This window comes from Cryptomeria japonica, chromosome 11 (assembly GCF_030272615.1).
Source record: "Cryptomeria japonica chromosome 11, Sugi_1.0, whole genome shotgun sequence".
Taxonomy (NCBI): domain Eukaryota; kingdom Viridiplantae; phylum Streptophyta; class Pinopsida; order Cupressales; family Cupressaceae; genus Cryptomeria; species Cryptomeria japonica.
In genome coordinates this window covers 365549916-365554666 of record NC_081415.1, presented here as the reverse complement: position 1 = coordinate 365554666, position 4751 = coordinate 365549916, and positions in this window count along the sequence as shown.

Here is a 4751-nt window from a genome sequence, read left to right as displayed (position 1 = left end):
AATGGTGTGAAGATAATTAATTAAATAAGTAATTATTTAATTAATCCCCCTTCCTAAATTAATTGAACTCATTAAACAATTTGATTAAATTCCCCCTTTCATCTACTTATTAATAAATCTAAGGATTTATTTAATAGGTTCATTTCAATAGTCCCCTTTGATTAATTAATTCAAATTAATTAATCCTCCCCCCACTTAAATCAATTCTTCTAATCTTCTAATTAATTAAAACAAATCAATTTATGAGTTGTTGAGAATTAATTAGTCTTTTCCTATTATTTGAATTTTTAAATTCAAATTACCCACATGCCTCCTAACTTCTAACCACCTAATCTAACCATCCCTCTAACCGAACCCATTCCACCTAACCTTGGGTTTGCCTAACCCTATCCTATCTTGCACATCCTAACCTCCTATGGTGTGGATATTTTCTTCTTGAGACACATGGCACTTTGGCCACATGTCTCCTCTCTTGGACACTTGCCCTTTTATGAGCAAAGCTCCTTGACACTTGTCACCACAGAGATGACAAGTGTCTCTTCCTCCAACCTCTTCTTCAACCTCCTCCAATTTCACCCTTGATATCTTCAGACTCAATCTTGATCGTTGATTCCTGCCACCTCACCCCTGGCCTTGGAAATCCTATAAATATCCCCCATTTTGGAGGAATAAGGATCCCATCTCATTTTCATCTTATGCATTGTTACTATAGGCATATCCATTCTAGCATATCATTTGAGCATTGTTATTATAGGCAATTGCATCTTAGATCTAGTTTAATTTGATCATTTTCTAGCATAATTGTTGAATCATGTAGCTTAATCAATCTATTTTCTAGCTTAATTGCATCATCATCATAGCTTAATCATGCACATCATTAGCTTAATTAGTCTCTTGGATCAATATAGCATAATCAATCTCATCTTTGCATATCATTATCATTTCAAATCCTCCATCTAGGTGTAGTCAAGTCACTGGGATTGCTTATCTAGATCTGAGAGCAAATCCATACTCGCATCTCTTAGGAAGCGATAGGTTGCTTTTTCATGGTTCATCTTTGTTTGCTTATTATTTGCTAACCATGCTTGTAATGATCTATTGAGTGTTTTGTGTTGCAGCTGTAGGTATCGCACTTCACAGGGCATGACATTTTGGCACCCACCGTGGGGCCGAAAATCTCATTTTTGGCCCGTCAAGCATCATCAAATCTTCATTTCTAGCTGGGTCTGAATCAGAATCTTGTACGAGCCCCTTTTTAGTGTCGTACGAGCTCCTTTGTGCACTGAAACGATAATTCTTCCTGACTCTTACGAGCTTTTAAGGAGACTAAATTGTCGTACGAGCTCCATTTTGCACTCGTATGGTTACAAAAGGATACTTGTACGGTTAGGTAAATTGTGCCGTACAAAATTTTGTTTTGTGTTTTCAAAGCAGATTGCATTTTAGAGTTTTCATGCTTCAATTTGGTTATTACTAATGCTAACCCTAGTCTGTTTGTGAGTTTTTCGACAGCCTAACTGGTTTTTGCAGGATGATTGTCAAATATTACACTTGTCAAAGCTTCTTTTCAACAAAACAAATCATGACTACTAATGCATTTATTTTGCAGGTTGCCTAGGAGGACTCAACTAAACTTTGTCTTCTTTAAATTTTCTAGGCACACTTATTTTTGCTAATGGAAATGAACAATCATGTATTATGTGTTTTGATGATAGGCGAGTGTGCTCTCACCTTTATTAGGTGATCAGAAAGATAGACTCATCCTTTGCTTTCATTAGTGCATATCTTTAGTGGGCCTGCCCTCCTAAGGAGCTAATAACTCTTAGCCATTAAGGCCGGTGAGAGGGGAATGACCTAAGCGGGAACGACTAAAGCTAAGTATCCAACCCACTATAAAATAAATGTGATTTGATGAAAATCAAGTCAACGACAGTGCTTGGGAATAGCTCTCCTTCGTACCTTTGAGTATATCAAACCTTGGTTTTCAAGGCTAGGAGACCTCTTAATTGAGTATTATACCTCGACACGCCAAAGGGATCCCTTACTAGTTCCGGTTAAATTAGAAGCTACTCAATTCACCTTTGAAAGGGTGATAATATTTGTGCAAGAGAGATAGTAACTCTCCCAAGGCACTTGCCATATCGTGCCCCCATTAGCATTTGGAGTCAGATAATACGGCATTGAGAATCTATTGTGTGAGACTCAGCAGTCGTATTCTGATTAGCTATTGGGTATTTACCTAAGCTTGCAAGCAAAGGTTTTCTCTCTCAGCCAACTTCCTTAGGTAGCCTAATGTACTTGAGGTCACTTATCATATCGTGTGTTTGCTGTGTATTCATCCCTGAAACAATAAAATTAGACATTTAAAACTAGAAAATATAAGCAAAACCTCAAATTTCAATGATAAAAAATATGTCCAAACAACATTTTTACCTCTGTTCTGTCTTGAGTCATATGAGCTTGTGTTTTGTTGTACGAGCCTTCTGGTTTATCATTTTTCTTAGTAAGTTTTGTCGCACGAGTCCTCTAGTTTATCATTTTGCTCAGTAAGTTTTATCGTACGAGTTCTCTAGTTTATCGTTTTGATCAATAAGTGTTGTCGTACGAGGCCTCTGGTTTATCATTTTGCTTAGTGGGAATTGTTGTACGAGCTTGTGCTTTGTCATATGAAATTCCTGATTTGTTGTATGGGCCTGTATGTATTGTCGTCTGAAGCTACTTAAACTGTCTTACAAACTTCTATCTTTGTTGGTCCAGAACTGTCTTCTTGCACATCTTTTTCAAGTCTGTCATATTTGCTCGGTCAATTTGCCATGATCATAAGCACCTGTTATCTATCATTTTATGCTTGGATTGTCTTCTTGGTTAGCTTGATCAAGTTATCATTTGTCAAATCAGACTTTAAAAATAAACACCTCAAGATTTTCAAGTACTCACCCTCAACAAGTTCAAGATCTAAACATCTCAAAGTGCATCATCACCCTCTTTGATAAATTGACCACCCAAAACATAGTTTCTCATTAGGATCTATCATCATTTATCACGAAACTACAATGTTTGGTTAGGATAATCTTGTCCCACATCGTAAGATATATCATTCCTATTGGACTTGGTTCTTATCAAATCATCATCATTGCACTCCAAAACTGAAGATCGAAAAACTTGCAAACTTTTAAACACTTGAATCATCTTTTCATGTCATATCACTCTATCACATTTACATTGACAATTGATCACTTATCGAAACAACTTTTGGACAATCGAATCCTAGCACAAATATCTAACACACGTGTATGTGCAGAGACATAAGATTGCAGAGACAGAAATTGAAACATTTGAAATAGCTGAAAATCATATCAACATGGAATACCAAAGCAAAACACAAGAAGAAAACATGACAAGCCAACATATCAGAGCAATCAAGCAAGTCCAAAATCAAAATCCAACTATGTCAAAACCTACCAAGAATTCAAATACATCTCCAAAGAAAGGTGGCTCTTTTATGCAACTCTTAAAGAGATCCCTAAAGGATTTTTCTAAAGAAGATCAAAATCGCGCACCTATGTCTAGCAAAGGCTCATCCCCCCATAAGAAAATTGACTCTCCAAAGGCATCTATTCCTACACCTCTTGAAAACTTGCAAGAACCTTCCATAGCATCCTCACCAAACAATACACCCAAAGATGAAGTTCCCCAAGGGATATCTATAATCGCCATCAAACCTATTTCAGAGGATCCTATTCAAAGCTCATCTCCTTCATATCCAAGCATTGATTCCTTGCAACATCCCCATAATGCTCCCTTGCAAATTGAAGTCCTCATTCATAGAACACTTGTTAAACGTGTCCTAATAGATGGGGGAGTTGGCTTGAACATTTTCTCTTTGAGTCTTGTCCATGCTCCAGGTTATTTAGAAGATGCAGTTGATCCCCAGAAAAAGATCACATTCAAAGCATATGATGAAGAAGAGCATTCCTCTAAAGGAATTGTGATATTACCCATAAGAGTTGGACCTTTACAGAAAGACACAACATGCCAAGTTCTAGACTTGGACTTACCATACAATATACTCTTGGGAGGACCATGGATACATGACATGCAACCTATTCCATCAGCATGTCATCAGTGCCTAAAATTTCCCTACAATGGGCAGGAAATCATGATCTCCGCAGACTCAAATCCAGTGCAGTGTTGTAGTAATCTGAAATCAGCTCAAGAGTTTATTGTTTCACATAACAAAGTGGCATCATCTTCAAGCACACAATCCAAGGAACAATCATTTGCATCAATTTTGTCAAACATGGAAAACCAAATATAGCTAGGAGACCGATGAAACGGAGAATATTTGCTATCATGGAAAAACAAACAAGAGCAACTTCAAATTGAAAGGGAAGAAGCAGATGCAGATGTCGATATAGTTCATAAGTATGCAGGACAAACATTAGGAACTAGCCCACTTGAATCAAAATCATATTCGGCTGACTTGGATGTAATCAAGGACAATCAGGAGTTACTTGCAAGAGGTCATTTTGATGAGAGTATCGTTCTAGATATGGAAATACATACTGAAAGCCTTGACATCTCTATCATGACCCCTAATATCTTTGAAACAATTCAACCTAAGGATCATTTATCCTTAATCCATCCTGAACCTATGGACTGGGAAAATGAAGGACATATTGCCATTGACACCTTTCCAAATGACCAGGTGATATCTATATATCTTAATGAAATCAAACCCGCAACAACTC